We start from the raw sequence: 24,365 nt of genomic DNA, 5'->3' as shown, positions 1-24,365 counted from the left end.
AAGCTAGCTGGCACACACACAAAACGTAAGTCTAATATCGTCAGTGGAGACCTAGTTAACCTCAGTCCTACGTCTATACTACTGAAGATATTATATAGGAACTACACTACATGGCGCCCAACGTTTGGTAAGGCGATAAATCTAACGCAAGGCATTAGAGTAACTCAGTTGTGCTTTTTCACACAGACCCTTTCTCCCATAAATACTCCAAAGACGTCTGGAGTGGGTCAAAGGTTAAAAATCCGCCAAACTTAGTAGGAGGAGACTCCTATGTATAGTTTTTGGTTTATTCAACGTTGAAGGATACAGTGTTCCAAAATATTGTGCATCTAATCTTTGTTTCCTTGGAAACCTGATCTGCAACAAAAAACCTTTCTGTCAGTAAAAATGTCAGAAACTGAAGAAGAGAGGGAGACAGCTAGAATAGCAGCTCAACTCCTAGCGGAAGACAGAAGTCTCCTACAGCAAGACCCGGATGCAATACTCATCCCGGTCAGCATAAGAAAAACTATAACACTTAAACTTATAGAAAATGGACTAACACCAAGAGGTGGTACAGTCATATTCGTAATTGAGGCACACGAATATCGGCAGACAGAGGTATTCTATTCATGGATAAACTTTCCAGCAGCAAACGCTATCACAAAAGAGTTCCACTATTATAAAATAGAGGAACCTCCGGATGACTACACTCCTTTCGAGGAGGTGGAAATCCCATTAAAATACCAAGAGCACCTGCTCTGGTTTAAAGGCGCCCTAAAACATAATCACATCACCAGGCTCGGTCCACTAGGTAGACCAGGAGCAACGTGGCCGGTTCTAGCCAGCTACACACCACATCCAGACATTGAAAAAATGTCAATAGCAGAACTTTTAGCACAGCTAAAACAACTGATTAAAATACATAGACAATTAGTCCAATATGTAATGCGGACTTCAACAGTCCAACCAACTATTAACATTCCACAGCTGACCCCCTCATCAGGGGAACACAAATAAAATTACACCACAGAACATACAATCATGTCTGGGTAAAGTACCCATAAAACGGGAACAAATTCCATTCTGGTTAGCACAGAAAATCACTCAAATAGGGGCAGTATTTCCGGATACTACCCCTACTGAGAAACACAGAATTCTGACTATCTGCCTTCCAATGGGGATCGCACCACATGTGGAGGACTGTGACACTTGGGGCACAGTCTTTGCTTCCATTTACACAAAAACACATGGTGTTCCGTCCATGGCGGTAATACCTGATGTGCTAAAACAGATTCAAAATGAATACGGTCCAGAGCCTGCTTTAACTCTGGGTATGAAATTACTGAAAGACTTCAAGCAGGTCTCAGCTTTATTGTTATCCAACATAAAAGGAGAAGCAGCATCTGTGGCGATCCGCCAGAAGTTGAAAGAAACAGATATAGAAGAACCACCATTTGAACCTGCCAGAATCATAGAAAAATCCTATGAAGAACTAGGAAGAGATAGTTTGGGTGGGAAACCAGTGAAACCCCAACTTGCTGAAAATCCTGAAAAGGTATTTATTAAAAATAATCTAACAGCTCCAAAAAAGAACTGGGATGGAAATAAACAATCCACTCCCAAAGAAAAAAGATTCCAGTCCAGAGGAAGGTCTCCTCGGTGGAGAGAGAGATCTCCGGACCAAGGACACAAGTCTTCCCAGAGGGAGCCCCCTGAGAAAAAATACAACCTTAGAAATAGGGATAAATTTGAAGAAACCTGATAGATATCAAGATATTGATACACGTCCCTCTCGATCTTTTCAGACTTCCTCGCAGAAATCGGAAAGAAGAGGACGGTCAGAACAAAGGGAAGAGCACTTCAAGTCCAAAGACAAGGAACCTGCTCATCAAAGTAAAAAATTACAATTTCCAAAAAAGAAGATAGCCAGTATTAAAGTAATCAAACATGCCGAGGATCCTGAGGACACAGCTGAAAAACGGAGAGTGGGCTCAGACAATGCTAGACAGCGCAGCAGAAGTGAGCATAGCTCGTAAGATCCTGATGAATCATCTGGAGACAGTGGACACGAATGAATACATTCAGGTGGAAACTGCAGATACCAGAGTTAGCAAACCTCATAAAATATACGAAATAACATTACGTATAGAGGGAGATAAGACTAGGAAAATAAGGGGTCTATTTTGGGATAATCTCTCCAAAGGCTATGACATCCTTTTAGCTGAAAAAGACTGGCCACCGGAGTTTGTCTGGGAGTGCCCTCATGGCGAAGAAATGATTATGCCTGCCTTCTCAAATCACATTCCAATTCATAAAAAATATACACTTGCAAGAAAGTGGGCAGTAGCCCAAGCTTCTGCATTATATAAAAACCATGTGGGATGGGATGAGGACTCTTTTCCTCACAAAATCCAGTTAAAATCACAACCAACTGCACAGAGGCAGTACCCAATTAAGCAAGAAGCTAAAAAACAGGTCAGGGAGATCTTAGATCAACTTGAATACCAGGGGGTGATTGAAACATGCACCTCACAAATGAACAATCCTTTGTTTCCTGTCTCCAAACCAGATGATTCATATCGTCTAGTTTTGGACTACAGACACCTAAACTCATGTTGCAAAACTTTTGCAGTACAAAACTCACACAGTGCAGCACTAATGAATAGCATAGTGCGCAAAAAATACAAAACAACATTAGACATCTCTAATGGAGTCTTTTGTCAAAATATAGCACCTGAAAGCAGATATTTGACCGCTTTCTCAATAAATGGCTCGCAGAGAAATTTCTGTCATTTGCCACAGGGGTTCAAGAACAGCCCAGGATTATTCTCAGCGAGAGTAACGAAGTTACTACAAATGTATGATGATGAGGCATTATCCTATGTCGATGACATCTATCTAACAGATGATGACTTGGATACTCACTTAAAAAGAGTGAACACCATAATACTTGGGTTCGCAGCAGAGGGTTACAAATTCAACTTCAAGAAGTCAAGAATTGCCCATCTGACTGTCCTGTTTTTAGGATATGAATTATCAAGTGAAGGCAAAAGCCTGGCAGACAATTTCCTAGAGAAATGTGCCGTAATCCAAGCACCAAGAACGCTGAAAAACTTACAATCAATTCTAGGTTTCCTGAATTTCGGTAGAACGTACATTATAAATTATGCAGAGAGGGTTAAACCTCTCTATGACCTAATAAAACCAGATTTTAAAACAATCAATTGGACTCAAAAACACACAGAAATTTTGAGATCATTGCAAACAGATATGTTAGCTAAAACAAAATTGCAAACACGCGATAACACACGCAACCTTGTGATTCGGGTCATCCCAGGAAGATGCGGATTCACATACCTAACCTCTAATGAGGGAGAAACGGTACCAATAGCTTACAAATCACATTTGTACACAAAAGCTGAAATAAAATGTAGCCCAACGGAAAAAATTCTAACCGCGGTACAGACTGCTGTAGCGAAAGAAAGATCCCTAGCACAAGGTAAACGAATAATCATCGTTACACCAATACCAGCCCTAGAGGCGGTAACAAAGGCAAGCATTCCAAATGCTAAAGCATTACATCCGAGATGGATACAGTGGGTTAATTCTCTTGCTGCAACAGACGTGGTATACGAATTTGATCCTAATTTAAAAACACAAGAATTTCTCCAATATGAATTTGAATGTCCTCTGCCGACCGAAATCCTGCCTCTAGAACACTACGGCTGTATAATATATACAGACGGATCAGCACAGCCCGCAGTTGGGGGTTAACAAGCTTACAGTGCTGCATGCGCGATTGTTAAAGGTCACTGGCACGAAGGAAAATTTAGACCACTGGTCACTAAAACACAATCTCTAGGAGATTGTACAGCTCAGCGAGCAGAACTACTAGCATTTAAGATGGCGCTTGAAAATACCGATCGTGAATTCCCCACACTCATAGTGTGCGATTCATATTATTGCGTGCAGTCTTATAATGAATACGTGCAGATCTGGGTTGAGAACGGTTTCAAAGACGCAAAAGGTGGCACAATCAAGCAAAAATCGCTTTGGGAACAAGTAGTTCTTTTACGGAAAGAACTACCAAAGACTCACGTGATACACTCACTGAGTCATCAGCGTGATGGCGTTCACGCTGCAGGGAATTCATTGGCTGAGACAGCCAAAGCGGAAGCAACTAAATCGGCTCCCGTAGCTACAAAAAAGCGTTCAGGAAAATACGTTGACGGGGAAACCATGCTGGCGGTGAAAACGTCATCAAAAGGCGACTGCTCAGCGCTACCCATCACCTATTCACTCAATTATACATACATAATCGATGCAAACTCCGTTCCTTTTCCTCAAATCCCTGGAGTGGGGGATAGAGTAATTCCAAACACGAACAGGAGAATATTGTTAATAGCAGACGCACATATGGGTGAGGGTCTTAGACACCTTAAACTAAAGGATTCTCTGGAAAAATTGCAATCCACATACTGGTGGCCAGGAATGAGCCTGCAACATCACATATTTGCGAAAAACTGTCCAAACTGCAACAGAGATCGCAGAGGCGACCGAGACGGTGTTTTGCCATGGCGTTTCGCTCAAAATGGGATTAAACAATAAAATATATAAAACCCAGTATGATTAATGCGTCAAATTAACATATAGAGACTATCATCACTTAAAATGTAGACCCCAGCTCTCGGCTGACGTCTGAACTGTTATAAAAAGATTTGAAAGTCTATAATGGCATATACGCAATTGGCATGCTACATTCTGACCATTGCCCTGCTTTTAGCTCTCGAGCTTATGGGGGGGGGGGCATGGCCAGCATGGGCATTGCATTGCGGGACTCTTATCACTTCCTTCCTGAGGGAAACAGGATGGTGTAAAGAAAAAACCAAGGCATAGAGCAATCAATAACGGCAAAGGTATTAGGTTCGGTAGCTGGGTGGGTCAAACATTTAATAAGCGTCCAACGTAGTCTTAACAATCTGCCAAGAAATTCTCTGAGAGGTCTCAGTCCGTACGAACTATTGTTTGGGACTAGAATGTTAATCCATACCTGTTTTACTTTACTCCCTAATGATTTGAGTTTCACTCTCTTGTTGGTATGCCCTGCTTTGTAAAGCGCTCTGATATCTGCAAAGATCTTGTTCGCGCTATATAAAACTTTCAAAATAAATAAAATAAAATAAATAAATCCAGGACCTCGATAGTCAAACTTCAGTGGTTAAAGAAAAATGCTTTGATATCAAAGATCGTTTGGCTATTTTACAGGACTTAAACGAAAAAAGAAAAGACCTGAGCAACATAAAATTGAAACAACAGCCAACAACCACTGATGAGAAACCACCTGTCCCAGCAAGGCCTGTCTGGATTCCAAAAATCAGGGATCTGGTCAGAGAGAAAATAACGGTGAAGAAGGAATTTGGGCCTTCTTACAGAAAGGCAGTACCTGTCTTAGCTATCAACGGAACAAGATCAGTTGTACTACCGCCCCTTGCTGGTAAAAAGTAGAACCGAGTTGTATCCATCGACCTGGTTAAACCACAATCATGTGGCCGATAATAAGTAGTAGGCCAAGTGGACTCCCAAAAAATAGCAGAACACCAAAATTTGCTACAAACACAGAGGTTCAAACAGAGACTAATCACATTTGATAAACCTACAAGGACTATGCAACAAAGTCATGGAACTTAAACCTCTTGAAACCCAAATCACAATAATGCATCAAGAAACACCAGTCTACAATGATGTAACCACAGACTATGCTAATGAAACAAAGCAAATTCCAAAAACAAAAAGGAATCCAGAAGCAATTGAAACAATTGACAGAACTGAATCAGGCTATTTCATCAACTTCGATGATTTTTCTGAGGATCTGAGCGAACCTGAGGAACTGCCGACACCATCAAAGACTTTTAAAGACAAAGCAAAAGAACTCTTTCATCAACTACAAGAAACCTATCAGATTTCTCCATGGATTGAATTTTGGGTGGCACAAGGTGTATTTGTCCTCATACTTTGGCTCATCCTGGTACTATACTTGGGTCATTTCATTGAGGGAAAATATGTTACAATGGACACAGCAAGTCAGAATATCAACTTGGTCCTAAAACCACACAAGTCTTCACACATCGAGAAAAGAGAACTTTCTTCAGTAAACTTCACAGCCAATCCTATACCCGGTGGGGTAGCATGGGACAAAACTGATTACGAAATCTATGGCCCTGTCGAGCTCCTGAAGTATCCTCATCAATTCAAGATTTCATTAAGTGACTTTGTAAAATCAAGCACATTCGCTGATGATTGGAACTTTGAAAGTATTAATGATATGATGTCAGATCTAGTGATGTAAGCTAAATTTACAGAACATGATTATTTACAGGGTTCATCTAATTATGACCAGATGTACTGTTACAACCACTATGGTAACCATTATCTGCATAAATCTGCTCAACCTAGAAATGTTTTTAATTATAACCAATGGGAACATTGTGCAACTCCACCAAAAGGCAGTTTGAAAACATTTTATGAAAAATTTCTATATTTCTCAGGGTTTAACACAAGTAATGCAGAAACATTTTATTTCAAACAGTTAAATAAGACAGGAATGAAAACCATGCTTACAAATACAAAATTAATCTATTCAGAGACATTTTTTGACAAAATGAATACATTCGGTTTTGATTTCTGGAACAATAACATTGAAACGAAAACAATCTGGGGTACAAGAGATTGGCAGGTCAAAGGTATAGAATCATTGTTTAGAGCCTGCATGATCCCAGAACAAATTATATTCTTGAATGACACAATTCAACAGACAACCTGTTTTGGCCTAGCCAAAATTAAAGACTTCAACAAACCGTCTATTCCAAAACCAACACCTGACAGTAATAACACTACAGATGATGAGATAGACGTATCCCATATTTTAAACCAAAACAGAACACATCCTGATTGGAAAAAATGGTTGATCTGGCCCACAGACACAAATAACTGTCAAGATAGATTCCTGAACAAAAAACAGGGGTTCACATTAACCAGGCCAGACCCTAGATACTCCCAGCGACAACATCCAGGGATTGTAACTACATACAGTGTAGGAAAACTCTGCCTCGAATGGCTACGAACATCCACACTGGCAGAAATTAAGCAACACTTGACTTTACTTAAAGAAGGTGCTGACTTGCGTGATTTCATTATGGGACCACGCAAACAGCGTCAAAAACGTTTCATAGCGGCCTCTATATATGCAGCTTACAACGAAGCTTGGAAAGTAACTCAAATTGAAACAGCAGAGAAAATACGGGAAATTGACCGTGTTAATTTGGAAAAATCACTTTCTGTTGTGGACAATGGGTTAATGACTCTGTCTTCCAGAATATATTCACTGGACAGTATTGTATCATCTGCAATCGATATAATAGAGCAAGACTTACTGATGTTACAACACGGTCAGTCCCAATTGCGTTCTATTGTACAGATTGGCTGGACGTTACAAAATCTGCGTTCAGACTACGTGCCTTGGCGTTTAATCAACACAACGTCATTATTCGGTATCTTTAACCTTACTGATACACAAATCAGCTTGGCACAAAAGGGTGCAGAGTATACAATTCTGAGCATTGAAAAACTTGAGATTGACAATGTCAGAACGACCTGTCATTGAATGGATAATACATGGAATCATAACTATTCTGATAACGACTTTCCAATATCGATACTGCCAGAAATATATACAGGCAGGCCAGTATGAAAGGTTGGGTAAAGGATACATTAAGTCAACATGGAACCTACCTTATACACACACATGTTAGTGAAAAAGGACAGAGTGTATTTCTTAGTGGTAACAATTGTGAAAAATCACTAAGTGGTATACTTCTGTGTCAGGGTATAAGTTTACATGGGGCCTGTGAGGGGACTTCAAATAACCTTTCATGTCACCAGCTCGGCACACCTGCAACAAAAATAGAACCATTCTTTAGACGGCTTTCTAACAGGAGTTACATTCTAAATGTGGATCACAGATGTTGTGGTTTGCTGCCAGGAAAACCTTATCTGGTAAGCGTGAGTTCCATGGTCACTTGCTGTGAGCGAGTATTGTTTCCGAATGACACTCCAGGCAGGGAGGGAAAAATTTGGCCCAGTTTGAAAATCTCTTCTATTCGAATTGATACTTTAAGCAGAATGAAGACTGTGCTCCTACAGACGCCAGTTCACTTGACGTCATCAAAAGAAACGTATGATCTCCAAGTTGCAAGGACAACGGAAGAGATACATGCATTGTTATCGACAAATTGCCCCCTACACTTCGCAGAAATGCTAAACGAAATATTAACATTTCGGATACGAATGGTATCGCAAGTGTATTTAAGACCGTTTTTTCGGGACTGTTAACCCCATTCAAAGCAGTCCTGGGTATATTTCCCAATTTTGTCCATTCTGTCTTTGGCGGACTTCCACTCCTGTTGGGACTCGTAGCAGGCATCTTATTTTTGCTAATCCTGCTTCGTTATGGCAAGCCATGTCACAGACAAGACTCCAGCAACAATGGAAGAAACGATCCTAGCTATACGCTATCGGGACCGCATAACTAAAGTCCTTGGATTAGCCCGGCTAAGAGATTTGAATATGACCTGGTTTCTTTCGTTCAGACCCATATGGCAGAATTGTGTCTTACCTGTATTGAGATGCATACTATGCGGCGAGGAATGCGTGTTGGACACATGTCTTACACTACAATCAGAAGTACCATTGGATGCAGATACTTTGTTGGGTCCAGTAAAGGCTCATGCATTGTGCTGTCCCCAGCGGCTACCTATCCTGATGACGGCATTCGTGGAGACTTCACCACTACGATTGAAGGGTAGTGAAGTACAGGATGAAAGCAGCATCAACCAGGTACGGCCTTCTGTAAGCAATGCTGATCAAAACATCACTGAAAGCGAACATGCGCAAGACTGCATGGTAGCGACATTTTCCAACTTGGTCGAAGTTTCACCTGAGGCAGTAAACAGTTTTTTTGAAAATCTGTCTGAAATGATGTTTTCACCAGAACAGAGAGAGTGACTATAAGCAAACGTGCACACAGCGTTCCCTGAACTCTGAATTTGGCCTTCGGTTTTAAAAACAAAGCTACTGACAATTTTTTCCTTCTTCCCCTGAAAACAAAAACTTTTTTCCCAAATCCAAAATATTTACTTTTTGGCACTTATCTTCTGCTTAAGGTAGACCTATTCTTAGAGAACAGAGCTTCTATTTTTAGGAACTCTAGAGACAATACATTACCTCAGCCTCTAGCGTATTTACAAGTAATTGTGTTTATATGTGATGGAGTGGTCTCGCACTTTTTTGTTCTGTATTAAGAGCCATTTCATGTGTTATTTTCGCAAATCGAGATAAATTGTGCATCCCTTTTTTTGAATGATTACACTGCTTGAATGCATACAGTACCGATACTCATTTTCGTGTATTTCGAATATGCCTATTTTCAAATGCAAAACATTTATTTTGAGGTGGTTTGGAATACACATGCACTATTAGTTATGTTTACTATTGATTAGGTTAGTAAATATGGACATGAATTCGTGGAGTGGGTGTAGTGTGTTTATCTAGGGACCTGTATCGATACTCCAATTTCTGACCCTTGTCCGGTTATAAATCACTAATATCCATACAACGGCACAGAAACCTGTTTCACAAATTAGTCATAGCGCATGCTGTCACATTAAGCAAGCACTATTCCTCCAGCCCCCTAGAAGGCACACCGAGTTCTCTAAACAAACCAAGCCTCCAGCAAACCTGGGAAATCCCCGATGCTATTGTTTTGATTTCGTTCGAGAACTCCTGTAAAGAATGTAAGAACGACCAGTTCTTAATTGACGTCTTATGTCCATCCTTACGTCAAACCCGGCACCTCTCAGGTATAAATATACCGACACTGCCCTAAGTAAACACACAGTGGTGATGAGCTTGGAGCAGCGACTACTTGCCGGAGAGCCCAGCTGATGCGAGAGCCCACGGACGGTGCCCCTCTCTTTTTGACGCGCTGAGGAAAAACGCTGCCTTTCCTCTTGCAGAGGAATCCAGCCTCCAGCGTTTCCAGCTTGCCCTCACGGGTAACTGGGATACCGAGTCCTGAGAAAGAGATACCAGCCCTCCTGCCTTCTAAATCCCAGGTACTGAACTGACTAACCCCTTACAGAGAATTCTTGAGTCAGACTCTTGGCAAAACAAACTTAACTTAAACTGCTACTTACTTACTCCCTCCCATGTATTAGGCTTAGGTCAGGTACACCGGGGTAGGCGTAGTTAGAAGCACCAGTTGAGTACGATTAGTCAATGTATATATGTATGTATATCTTTTATCCATTTTAAAGTAACATATGGCTAAGCAACCATATCAATGCTTTTACAGTATTATTTTATAATCCTGCTTTTACTGTATGCACTTTACTTAACTATAAGTATTACAATTGTAGGGATTCATTTCTCTTGTATGAGAAAAGAGACTGATCAATAAATAACACCTTTTATTGAAAACGCCCGTCTCTCTTTTTCTCTGCAATCTGGTGAAACTAATTATGCACGTATTGACTGAGTAAAATAGCTGTCTTTTGTTTTCTTTTTTTTTTTTTTTTTTTTTTGAAATATATTTTTATTGCAGTAATCAGCAAACTGTTACATATATGACCATCACCAAAATTCCACTGAAATCAACTAACCGCATCCCGCTCACCCCCCGCAGCACATTTTCATACATAATCATTCAGCCCACAGTCCAAAGGCTGGGCTATAAAATCCAGCGGGAGCTCAGCAGGAGCGCAAGGCTGGTCCGGATGATCCCCTGGCCCGTCATCTGCTTTTCTAAACAAGCCCCAAAATCCAAAAGAAAGTCCCACCCATAAAACACTACAGTACAAAAAAAAGGAAAAATTCCCTCCCCAACCCACCCCCGCCATCAGTGTATGGTAGCAGCCGCAAAGGGATTCGTGAGAGACCCAAGATGAGCGTATCAGAAACAGAAAACGCACTCGCCTATCGGGACTCAGGGCGCGCTGCAATCTCACCATCAGAGTCGCCAGGGGCGCAATAGTCTCTGAGGGCCTGTACTAGCGTCTCCCATTCTAGCGCTGCCTCCTGTGCTTTTTCGTTACGCTGTCTCCCAGCCAGTTGGTATCTCAACGTGCTTTCTCCCGCCGCCCACTTCAAGAGTTCGCTATGCCACCTGTTCCCAGTCGGACCAGCACGTGCCTTCCAGTTCCTGGTCACCTCTCGTTTGGCCAATAAAAGCCCTAAATCAATAAATTTACTGGAAATTTTGTTTTTGGGGGTATGTGGAAACCAATGCAAGAGACCCACCGCCGCATCGACCGATAGTGGTCTCCCCGTCACCTCCGTCAGGGTCCTCTCCACTTCCACCCAGTAGGAGGACAAACCCGGGCAGGCCCACAACATATGTAGGAGGTCCGCCTCCGGCGCCGGGCATCTGGGGCAGGTTGCTGAGCCCGTGGCGAAGTACTGTTGGATTTTCGCCGGGGTCAGATATGCCCGATGGAGTATGTAATAGTGGACCAACTGAAAACGGGCGTGGCGCGTCCCCCTCCAGGCCCGTCGTACGAGCTGAGACCAGGTCGCTTCCGGGATTTCCTTGCCTATGTCTGCCTCCCACCGGGCCTTCAGGGTCGTAAGGGGGGTCAGCCCTTCATTGATCAACCTACCGTAGAGGCAGGTGACCGCCTTCACCGTGCCCGCAGACATCATGACGTATTGGCACACCGGAGACGTAGGAGGTTCCTCCCGTCCGCCTTTCCAATGTGCCTGGATCGCACGGACCAGGGCCGAGTGCAACAGGAAGTCACCGTGGGGAATCCCGAAGCGGTCAATGAGCTCCTGAAAGGGCAAAAGTACCCCAGCCTCATAAAGATCCCCCACCAACTGCAACCCCGCGCCTTCCCAGTCCGCCAAACGCGACCAATCGCCGCCATGGGGCAAGGCCGTCAACATCCCCAACGGTATTTCAGGCGCATACGGTATCCGCAATTGTCCCCGGACGTGAGCCCGGTTCCAACATAGGCGAAGGGTCTTTTCCTCCAACGTCAGATCCTGCAAGGCCAAGCGTTGGCGTAGAGCTATGAAGGATAGGACATGCCTGGCTATCCCTATACCCCTCCTGTCCTCCGGGCCACGGAATTCCCTGGCAATCTCCTGGGTGAGGGTCTGGAGCTGCGCCGCCAGATAGTATTTCTCAAGATCCGGCACCGCGAGTCCCCCCTCGGCTTTCGGCCTCATCAGGGTCTTAAGGGCCACTCTACGGCGGCCCGAGCCCCAGAGGAAGCCGACTATCATCGACCGGAGGAGCCTAAAGGTGGCTGGCGGGATCCAAACCGGTAGCGCCCGGAAATAGTACAGCAGCCGAGGAAGGGCCACCATTTTGAGGAGAGCGACCCGCCCCGCCAACGAGAGCGGTAGCGTAGCCCAGAAGTCCATATTCCCCCGTAAAGCCCGACTGCATCTGGTAATGTTTCCGTCTAGGAGGTCAGATGGATCATGATAGATGTACACTCCCAGGTACCTGAAGCAGTCAGGTTCCCATCTAAGCTCTCTATTGAGGACCGGACTAGGGGTGCCTCTGCGAACCGGGAAAAGGCATGTCTTGGCCCAATTCACTCGTAGGCCCGAGACCACCCCAAACGCCGTGAGCGCCGTCTCAGCTCCATGTAAGGCCCCGACTGGGTCCTCAAGGAAGAGCAACAGGTCGTCGGCATATAACGAAACGTGGTGCGGGCCCGAAGGTGTCCAGAACCCACTGTAATGCGCCCCCGAACGGAGTAGCAATGCGAGGGGCTCCACCGCTAGCGCGAAGAGAAGTGGGGATAACGAACAGCCCTGTCTCGTACCCCTTTCTACTGGGTACTCCGAGGAGATTAACGGACCCGCCCGAACCCTGGCCGATGCGGAGGCATATAAGACCGCGGTCCACCTGATGAAGCCCTCGCCGCAACACAGCGTGTAGGTAGTCCCATTCCAGGCTATCAAACGCCTTCTCTAAGTCCACCGATAGGACCACCGGGCACGGGGCATCCACCAGCGGGTCCCCCAGCAAGCGGAACAACCTACGGATGTTCATTGTTGTGTTGCGCTTGGGGATGAACCCAGCCTGGTCCTCATGCACCAGGGAGGTCATATGGCCCAGCAGTCTCGAGGCCAAGATGCTGCTCAGAATCTTATAATCGACCGTCAGCATCGATAAAGGACGGTAGGACGCCGGATCGGTCGAGTCCCGCCCCGGCTTGAGGAGGGGAACCACCAGGGCCTCGCGCATCGAGCCAGGCAGTCGGCCAAGCCTCTTCGCCTCTCTATAAACAGTCACCAGTCTTGGAGCCAAAAGGTCGGCATAGGCCGCGTAAAATTCCACAGGAAGACCATCCAGGCCTGGGGTCTTATTCCGCGCCATCTTCTTAATGGCGCTGCGGACCTCCCCTAGTTCAATATCGGACCCCAGGGCTTTCGCCACGTCGGGCTCCACTACTGGGAGCTCCAGGGGCCTCAGATAGTCCTCGAGAAGGTCAGGGTCTTTGGCAGCACGACTGCGATACAACTGGTCATAGTAGTGCCGGTAGCAGCCTAAAATCTCCGGTTGAGTGTGCACCATGGTCCCATTCGCCATGCGCATGGACGTCGTCAGTGAGGTCTGGCGCGTAGGGTTAGCCAGCCATGCCAGCAATGCGCTCGACCTATCCCCTTCTGCAAGGGACCGAACCGCATAGGCCTTGTAGTCGAAGCAGCGCAGCCGCTCAACCTCAGCCGCCACCGCCTCCCTTGCCTCCGCCGTGCGTCCCTGGAGTTCAGGGTGCCCGGGGCGGCGGAGTTCCAACTCACGGAGCCTCCGATCAGCCACGTCCAAGTCCTCAAGGATAACCCGCCTCACCCCTACCTTCTTGGAGATGCAATAACCCCTTACCACCACCTTAAATGCGTCCCATTCCAGTGCCCTCGAGCTCGCAGAGCCCCCATTGGACGCGAAATACTCCTCGATCTTATCACCTAAGTCCGCTCTGAATACAGTGTCCTCGAGGGTCTCAGGGCGTAACTTCCAGGTGGGCACCGCCGGCGCCCCTGGAAACCAGCGAAGGGCCAGCAGGAGGGGATTATGGTCCGAAACGGTCCTAGTCAAGTATTCGGAACGGACGGCCGCTGAAACCAGTTCAGTCGAGCCAAGAAACCCGTCCAGCCGAACGTGCAACTCGTGAAGACCCGAAAAATAGGAGTAATCTCTAGCCTCAGGGTGTTGCGCTCTCCAAATATCCGTCAGACCCCACCGTGCCTGCCAGTCCCTACGGCCCTTGGCCACACGGCGGACCGGAGAATCAGGAAGGGGCGGGTGTGAACGATCGGTCTCCACATCCACTACCGAATTGAAGTCCCCACCGAGCAGGAGGGGCCCCGTGAAAAAGTGGGCCAGCGAGCCCGATAACCTAGAAAGGAAGGCAATCTGGTCCATGTTAGGTGCATAAACACAGCAAACGTTCAGGGCCCTCCCCCCTAGAGTACCCGAGATGGCCACGTAGCGCCCCTCTGGATCTACCACTGAGTTTGTGACCTGGAAGGGAACCCCAGCCCTAATCCAGATTAGCGCCCCCCTGGCATACGCTGAGTACGACGTATGAAAGACCTGCCCCCTCCATCTGCGCTGTAGCGCCGCCCCTTCCGCCTTGGTCAAATGGGTCTCCTGCAGCAGCGCCATTTGTATTCGCCTACGCACTAAATAAGCGTGGACTTTGTGCCGCCTAGACATGGTATGAAGCCCCCGCACGTTCCAAGTAATACACTTCACATTAGCAACGTCAGCCATTGTCCCATACTGTTCGTGCAAAGTCTCCCCATCTGGGTCTCAACAAAAAGCATACAACAATCCCCCCAGCACTGATGGCGGTCATTTCCCCCAACCAGAACTCAACAACTCTTACATTAACCAAACCCCTGCCCACCCTCCCCAGAACAGGACCCAAATAATTCCATCTAGTTCCCATCCAAACCAAGCCCTCAGAAAACCCTTCGTCCCAAACTAATCCTACGGTCGCCACCGTAGGAAGGCCTTAAGGGCCGGGTGCGGGCTGGGTGGTGGCAGTGGGCCCCCGACGCCCTGGCTACCAGGACTAATGCAAGCCCCAAACAGCAACGGAAACCCTCGGGGCAAAGGCAAGGCACCCCACCCCCCGCTTCTTCGAGGATCATGCTGAACCATCGGCTCCTGCCACCCCCGCTACGGGCCCCCACCCAAAAGGATGCAGCTCACCCCGTCAACCTTGTCCATCAAGAAGGTCCTCAGCCGATTTTGGCGTGACCTCCGGTGTGCCGGTGCTATCTGCCACCGAGTCCTCCGAGTCCGTCGATGCCCCCTCGCCACCAGGGTTCTCCTCTTCCGCGATGGTATCACCTCGTGAACCAGACAACGCAGACAGCACCTCCAGTACCCCCTTCCGCTCCGTCGATGTCTCCGCAGTAGAAGGGCCGCCCGACCGGCCCGTCGACCCCGCACCCTCGTGGATCGCCGTCGCCGTCCTGGCTCCGCCGTTGGCTGAGATGCGGAGGCAAAGCCATCTTTCCCAGCTCTATAAAGTTCAAGCCAATTACAGGCATCTTCCGGGGTATCAAAAAATTGAGACTTGTCATCGACAATGACGCGGAGCCGTGCAGGAAATAAGAGCGAGTATTGGATGCCCTCGCTCCGAAGCTCGCGCTTGACCGCCAAGAATGAAAACCGCCTGCGTTGGGTTTCATAGGTGTAGTCCGGGAAGATGTTCACCTGGCTGTTCTCCACCTTGAAGGGGCCATTATGTCTAGCGGCATTGAGAATGAGGTCCCTGTCGCGAAAATGGAGGAGGCGCGCCACCACCGGGCGCGGCGCACGGCCTTGTTGCGGCGGCCTCGCTGGGACTCTATGAGCTCGTTCAAGGGTGTAGAAAGAGGATAGGCCCTCCGGGGCCACCGTGTCTCGGAGCCAGGCCTCCAAGTAGGCCACCATGTCGCCATCCTCGATCTTCTCCGGCAGGCCCACCACACGGATGTTGTTGCGCCTGTTACGGCCTTCCGCATCCTCCGCTCGCTGCTCCAGGGCAGAAATCCGGGTCAGGGCATCTTTCATTGCCGCGGCCAAGGTGCGCTGCGCCGGCTCCAAGGTCTTCACCGAGCCCTCCACTTCTTTGACCCTGTCCGACAGCTTGCCATGATCCGCCCTGAGGAGGCCCAGGCTCGTCGCCACCTGGGCAATGTCCTGCTGGAGGGCCGAGCGTGTGGTCGCAATCGCCTCCAGGACGCGATCAAACTGTTGCTGCAGCGGCGCGCCACCAGCACTCCCCGGGTTTCCATGGCCTTCCTTGTCCGTGGTCTCCGAGTCAGAGGCCGCCGGGGTGGCCCCCTTGGCCCCTCTCGGCTTCCCCATGCCGCTGGAAGTGCACAGTGCGGACTCAGAGGAGGGCGCCACCCAGTGCGGGCGCCGACTATAACTCCCCCGAATGCAGGCCCTCGGGGTGAGGGCCGGTGTTCCTCCTCTCCAGGGCCAGGCGGGTCTCCTCAGTTTCGGCTCGCGCCACCCCCGTGTCGTCTGAGGGCGCCGAGGAGGAGGCGGAGACACTCGGCGCCAGGCCGGGTAGGCCCGTCCGGCTGACGAGGATCTGGAACGAGGGCCACCTACACCACCAGAGACTTTTTGACGCCAGGGGGTTGTGCTTCCCATGGGATCGGGTCAAACGGGGGATGCAGCCAAGCGCCGCGTCGGGGGTCGGCACCCCCGTCAGGCCCTCCAGGCGTCCGTGTGCCGGGGTCCACTATGGTAGGGGCCTCCGACCGCCCGGGCGCAGTTACCAATATCAGAGTCTCAGCAGTGCAAAGTCCAGCTCCTCACTCTCCAGGAAAACACAAGAGCGGAGGGCACGCCATGACCAACGACGTTCTCTCAGGCTAATGGTCCCGTCTAAGGGGACCAAGGGGTCCGGGCGCCATATTGGGTCGCTCTCCGCGGGACCACAAACTTCAAGTTTCGGGCGGATCACCACCCGTCCAGGCTGTGCCAGGCGTCCCAGCAGGGTCCAGTTGGGCTGAACAACGATTTGCGGGGGCTAGGGTGCCCCGCGGCCTCCGATTAACAGGATAATCCCGGGCTCAGTCCCGGAGCCGAGCTCTCAGGCGACCATCGCCATCGGCGCCCAAGCCACGCCCCCCCAGCTGTCTTTTGTTTTCACACGACTCTAGAGATATAATCTTGATCAGGGAGAGCACAGTTGTCATGTTCTATGGTTGTCAGAAACTAAATCCCTTCTTGTCTATCCAGGGAGGTTAAACTCCTCCTCGCCTATTCGAGAAAGTTTCTAGTGAACTCTGAGCTAGCTGGCACACACACAAAACTTAAGTCTAATATCGTCAGTGGAGACCTAGTTAACCTCAGTCCTACGTCTACACTACTGAAGATATTATTCCAATGCGCAGAGCCTATTGGGAATATAGGAACTACACTACAAACCTACATATATGCAATGTCCGACCCAACCAACCCGGGTCAACAACATTGTCGCCACTCTACAGTCCAATGCGACTCTACGTATATTACATAGTACGTATAACAAACCTTGCCAGCAACAGGCCTGCAGCCCAACCCAGTATCTCACATGGTGTGATCGCCCCCCCAATTCCATCCAACTCACAAATGGTCCCCATATATCTATAGGCCTGGATCTACTAGGCATGAGTTCCCAATAATGGGATAATAATAATAATAATAATAATAATAATAATAATAATACTGATATTTGTAAAGCGCGAACAGCTACCTCACAAGGAGGTGTCCCGGCGCTAGATGAACATTTCTTGTTTAGGCAGAGCAAAGGAGGGGGAGTGCTTAGTTTTTCTGGGTAAAAAGCCAAGTTTTTAGTAGCTTCTTGAAACTGGATTCTGTTGTTGCAGATTGGATGGCGGTAGGCAGGGCATTCCAGAGTAATGCCGTGCCAACCGAAAAGGACCTGCCTCCAAGTCTAGCTTTTTTGGCGCGCGGGACGAGGAGCTGAAGCAGAGAGTTGGAACGCAGGCACCTCTCCTGGTAATACCGGGGGAGTCTGAGTTTTAGGTAATTGGGACAGGTCCCCCTTAGTGCTCTAAATGCCAAGGTTAGAGCTTTAAACTTTATTCTGCTAGCCACAGGGAGCCAATGCAGATCGTGTAGATGCGGAGAGACATGCTGTCTAAAAGGGATGTGTTTTAACAGTCTCGCAGCCGCATTCTGCACGATCTGCAGGCGATGTACTAAGTATTTTGGTAGGCCGAGATAGAGGCCATTCGCGTAGTCCAGTCTGGATGTAACTGTTGCATGGACTACCATTTTTCGACAATCTACAGGCAACAGATCAAGGAACTTTCGAAGGTTCCTCAGTTTGAAGAGACAACCGGAAGTGATCTGTTGTATATGCGAGGAAAAGGAAAGACCTTCGTCCCATCTTACGCCCAGATTCTTCGCATTGGTGCTAGGTGGAGGGGGTGGACCCATTTCAGGGGGCCACCACAGGTCTGGGGGAGGGCGATTGTGTTTGCCAAAAAAGACGACCTCCGTTTTGCCAGCGTTCAATTTTAATTTGTTGGTATTCATCCAACTGGAAACATCTCGAAGACAGCCCCTCAATTTACTAAAAGCTGCCTCAGATACGTCAGAAAAGGGGAAGACTAATTGCGTATCATCTGCATACGAAATTGCCCTAACTCCCCATTTTGAAATCATAGCTGATCTCTGCAGTATGTGGCAGTGCGCAACCATTCGGCCACCGTAGGAGGATGTTGCTTCTTCCAATGTATTGTCACTTGGCGTTTTGCCAGCAGCAGCATGGATGTTAGTTTTCTGGAACTCTTTGGGATTTCTAACACAAAACCCAGCAATGCTATGACCGGAATCTGTGTGGTGGTGATGCTACCTATGTCTAACTACTTCCGACCAGAATTGTGCTTTTGGCCTGCAATACCACGCTAAATGAATAAATGTGGCATCCTGGGCCCCACATCTTCAACAATTCGTGTCTGGGTGTATGCCCATGTGGTGTAACTGAGATGGTGTGCAGTACACTCTGTGTAAAAAATTAAAGTGGATTAGTCATAGCCTATAGTTCGGCGAGAGGTGTTCCAATTGCGAACAGCAAAAAAGCCACTGTTTGTCTGTGATTCCTGTGTTCGATTCCATTTCCCAGTCTGCGTTAGAGGTAACGGAGATGATAGGGGATTTCTCCTGTGTAATACTGTAAATACGTGTTATCAGTTTTTTGGGAGACGAATTTGACAATATATTTTCCAGCGCTGGTAACGTAGGCGGTGCCTTAGGGAATTCAACATATCTCGTCTTACATGTCGCCCTTATCTGATAATACAGCAGCATGTCGGAAGCTAGAGGTGTTTGCAATTTACACATCTGTTGAAGTGTCATGAATGTGTCTTCTGGATATAGATCAGTCCCTGTCACTAAATCATGAGCCCTCATTCTCATGGTGATCACCTTATCCGTCAGCGGCGTAAAAAGTTGGTTACCCCTATGGGCATGGAATTGCAATGGTTTTAATTAACTATGCAAATAAAATGCACTTACTTACTACTTACTATGGGCATGGACGGAGCATATAGCTCCTTTAGACCGGCCCTCTTTGCGAATTCCCGCCATGCCAAACGCTTCGTTTCCACAGTATCTATTTCCAGGTGAGGTCGCTTATATGGTTGATATACCGCCGTCTATAATGGGATAGGAGCAACTCTATCCATCTCAAACGCCACATAGGGCTGATATGGAGTCGGGTGCTGCCAAAAGTATAGGTATTGTGCCTGTGCGCTATATGCATATAGTTCAAAATCTGGAGCGCCCAGTCCTCCTGTGCGAATGGCAGAGTCAACAGATTCCACGATACCCGAGGTGGTCTACCCGCCCATACTAGTTCCAGTACAACGGAACGGAGACGTTTGAAAAAGTGCTTGTTTAGGGGCATTGGTATATTTACAAATAAATAGAGCAGTTTGGGTAATATCACCATTTTTGTAATTGCTATGCGTCCCATCAGAGATAGTGGCAATTATTTCCAACGTTGAATTTTGCTTTCTACCCAGTCTATCACTGTTCCGTAATTGGCTGACCATATTTCTTGCAGAGACCTGCTAACCCATATGCCCAAGTAACAAATTTCACCCACCGCCCACTGTATAGGAAAATCCGTGTTGCACGGAACAGTGCAGTTCGTAAGCGCCAATAGTGTGGATTTCGCCCAATTGATCTGAATACCTGTTAGGCCACCATACCTAATCAATTCCCTCATTACTACATCAAAGTTATCTTTAGGGTTTACCAGGTATATTGTCATATCGTCTGCGTACATTGAAAGGAGTAGGCCTCTAGATGTAAATCCTATACTTCTTTGCGTATGATGTTGCCGGAGCCTGGCCGCCAGTGGTTCAGTGGCAATGGCGAACAGCAATGGTGATAGAGGGCAACCCTGCCACGTTCCTCTTGTTATGGCAAAGGCTTCCGACACTTGTCCATTCACCCTTACCCTTGCCATTGGATTAGTATATATGATTTGTATTTGTTAAATAAATATGGGGCTCAGTACCATGTGGGCCAGCAGTATAAATAAAAACTTCCATTCTAAAGATTCAAATGCTTTAGTTGCATCTAAAAGCGCTGCGACTGCCTGTACGTGAGGGGCCAAATAAAGTCCGAATATCGTGCGCAAATTATGTGCGGTCGACCGAACTGGTATAAACCCAGATTGATCCGGCAATGCGATCTGCGGGAGCATCGGTTGCAACCTGTTAGCCAGTAGTATGGCATAGATTTTAGCATCCAGGTTGATTAACAATAAGGGCCTATAGGAATCCGGTTTAGTGGGGTCTTCATCAGGCTTTAAGAGGGTGATTATGGGGGCTTCTCTTAAGGAAGGGGGGAGGACACTAGTGGGGCAAGGATATCTACATATTCCTTATAAAATGCAGCAGTGAGCCCATCCGCTCCAGGGGCTTTGTCTGCTGGCATACTACTGATGACTTGTCTAACATCGTCCACTGTAATCGGCAGCTCCATATATTCTCGGGCACCGTTATTAAACCATGCCAATGCCACAGTGTCTAAATAATCAGTTATATCTGCTTGGGACGGTTCTGTATGGGATGTGTATAGCTGTTGGTAAAATTGCGACAGTGTGTGTAGAATGTCCTGTGGTGATCTAACCATCTCGCCACCGTCTGTTTGTATTTCGGTGATATAATCATATCCCCTCGGAGATCTAAGCAGACCCGCCAGCGTTTTCCCGGCACGATACCCTTCTCCATAACGCCTTGCCTGCGAGTGTTTGTGCATATAAACCCTTTCTCTCTCTGCCTGAAATTCCGTAAGTTTAGTCCATGATTGCACAGTATTAGCTGGGGATTGATTGAGCAGAAGTGATCTCTCTAGCTCCCTAATCTCGCGCTCTAATCTATATAGTGTATTGCGTATGTCTTTTAGGACCCCCATTTTTAGTGCTATACAATTACCTCTAGTGACCACTTTGAACGCTTCTTATAGCGTACCCGGTGAATCTACTGTCCCCTCATTTAACGTGAATAATTCAACAATTTTGTCACGTAACTCCTCCCGAAAGACCTGATCTAATAACGCAGTGGATGGAAATCTCCAAGCAAATGGTTGTATGTATGGTGCTGGAATTGGCAGTTTTCTCAGTGTGGGCGCATGATCAGAAAACGTGCGTGGGTAGTGTTTGGTTTCAACAACCCAGGTGTGGACATCCCTTGAGTTCAGCCAGTAATCCAGCCTGGACCATGCATTTCGGTGATGTGTCACATGTGCCTTCCCTTACTGCTGGGTGCAGTGCTCTCCAGGAATCTATCAGTTGTAAATCCTCTATGATGCCAGACAACCTCTCAGCAGCTTTTGGGTGATGTTCATGAGATGCCCCGTGTGTCTGCCGTAGGCGAGAGGACAACATTAAAATCTCCCCCCCACATTATTGCCACGTTCCCCAGTGCCTGAATTTTCTGCCAGATGTGTTGAAAAAATTCTGGGCAGTCAATGTTTGGCCCGTAAGTATTGACTATCACCATAGGGGTGTTGTAAAGTGCACCCTGTAGCAGGATATATCTCCCGTCCATATTGGTTATCGTGTGATGTGTTTTCCATTGTAACCCTTTACGAATTAGAATCGCTACACCCCTGGAATAGTTAGAATATCTGGCTTCTATCACCTCCCCCCACCTATTATTCCAGAGTGTACCCGTAGCTGTGGCAGGCATAAGTCTACCCCATGTCTCAAGAGATAAGAGTGGATCAGCCTGGTCTTTCTACGGTCATTTAAGCCACGGACATTCCATGATAGACATGTGGAGGCGTTCATAAGCACAATATGGGATACATTGTCTCCAAGTCAACTGGTCTATCACTGTCATCTGTTACATGAACCAAGGTAGACAAGGTGTCGGCTAGTCCCTATGATCCAGCGTGTTAGTGCATTGAAAGTAGTGTTGTATAGTCTCTGTTGTCGTGTGTGGCTTGGTACAGCATATCAAAACACACAAGATGATGGACGGAATGTTGCACAATGGCAAAATAATCACCCCCCGTCACAGATCTGGGTTTAATCCATCGTTTTTTTGCTCACCAAGCCACCCCAGTTCAGACATGGCCATATGCAAATCAGTCTTGACCCTGTGCCTCGTGGGAACAGTCCAGACCGAACTGCCAAGCCATGTCTTCCCTGGACCGGAATCAAGCATCCTAGGACCGGTTTCTGGCTATCAGCCATCTTCAGCCAGGATAGCTTGACTCCAGTGGTGCAGTGAGCACGGGACCCACGTCTGGGCATACCCTTCCCACATAGGGTGAACAGCAAAACACACACCGTATATGGCAGGTCTATAGAACAAAACTCGCCCCCCCCCCTCCACCAGATTTTGGCGATGAGTTGAGCAACCTCTCGGACCCATTGATTTAAACTGTGCTGTTTTGATTACTTCGGAGTGTCACACGGATGACTAAGAACTGGTATGCGACACAGCTGGAGAAGAAGCATAGTGGAATTTGCGACCATTTGGGACAGACAATCCAATTTGCAGTAAGTGGAGAAATAATTTGAGCAATTTTTTTTAGGATTGATGCGACTGCTGGTGGTAGCAATTGTCAGCAGGAGCACGCCTTCCTGTTAGTAATTTCAGTTATGGGCCCAGCATGAAGTTGTTCATAACGGCGCGTGCAGCCTTCAGCACGAGCGTGTCTTGCTGTGTAACGAGTCGAAGAAGTGCTTGCGTTGTGAACACATGACAATCCTCCACAAGACCTATAGAAACAAGGGCCATTGCTTCAAAACAATCCCTACTTCCTTTGGAAACAGGCCACAGCGTCCCGTGGCATTGCGTCACACATAAAGAGGATGACTCATGTCGGGCGAGTTCTTCCTTCAGTAACAGACGCTACCTTCGCACCGATTGTTACAAACTTTGACAAAGTGCTCAGTGACCGGCACACCTGAAGAAAGAAGTCTACTACATTTATTTTCCAAATTTCCCGGTATTTGGTGCTCGATGATTGGGCCCACCATTTAACAAAAGGGGGTCGATTCCGATCCTGGAAAAAAACTGTCCGTAAGTTTCGTATCCGGAGCCCTCTCTGTACGAATCGTAAACATGGCGTACGACCCGACGAGTACGATCCGGACCGGGGTATGAGGACGCGATTCGTACGGTCCACGTCAGGTAAGGGCAATTCGTACAGAAAACCACACAATCACATCGTACGGTCCGTACACCCCATGATCGCAGGGGTACGGTGGGTACCCCTGCGATCATGGGGTGTACGCACCGTACCCGGAGGGGGCGTTCCGTACCTGTTTCGAGGCGAACTCTGCTTCTCCGGATGTTTTCGGCTCCCGTAGAAAAAGCTTCATACGGTGCGTACCAGACACGATTCGTACTTGCTGGGTCGGAAAAACCAGCCGCGAACCGTACGGATATCGCGTACAGCGGGTTCCCGAGGGAGATTCGTACGGGGATTAGATTCGTACGGTCTCTGTACAATTCGTACGGAGTCCAGCTCCTGGTACGAATCGTACTTAGTCGTACGTACGGGGGACGTTGCAGGGTACGATTTGTACGAGAAAAACGCTCCGTACGGCTATTCAGAGCAGTTTTTCCCGAATCGGAATCAACCCCAAAGTGTTTGCACTGTGCATTAAGTGGGAAATTCTGATAATCTCATTCGCACGTTTGTTGTTACTGGATTATATCCAGAAACCTTTCTATTTGTATTCCTCTTCTCTCTCCAGAAATAAGATTTTTTTTTTTTTAGCATGCCTCTTTCTGAAGCTCCTCTTGCAGCTGGTCCTGGC

General features: G+C 47.4%; 1 protein-coding gene across 1 annotated transcript in view; it reads right to left on the bottom strand.

The window, feature by feature from the left end:
- Window positions 1-24,365, bottom strand: part of MRPL42 (mitochondrial ribosomal protein L42) — a 199,543-nt gene that overhangs the window by 161,765 nt on the left and 13,413 nt on the right. The gene's annotated exons all lie outside the window — the stretch shown is intronic.

This window comes from Lissotriton helveticus, chromosome 1_1 (assembly GCF_964261635.1).
Source record: "Lissotriton helveticus chromosome 1_1, aLisHel1.1, whole genome shotgun sequence".
Taxonomy (NCBI): Eukaryota; Metazoa; Chordata; class Amphibia; order Caudata; family Salamandridae; genus Lissotriton; species Lissotriton helveticus.
The sequence above is the reverse complement of the archived record's forward strand: the minus strand, read 5'-3'. Positions and strand labels throughout refer to the sequence as shown.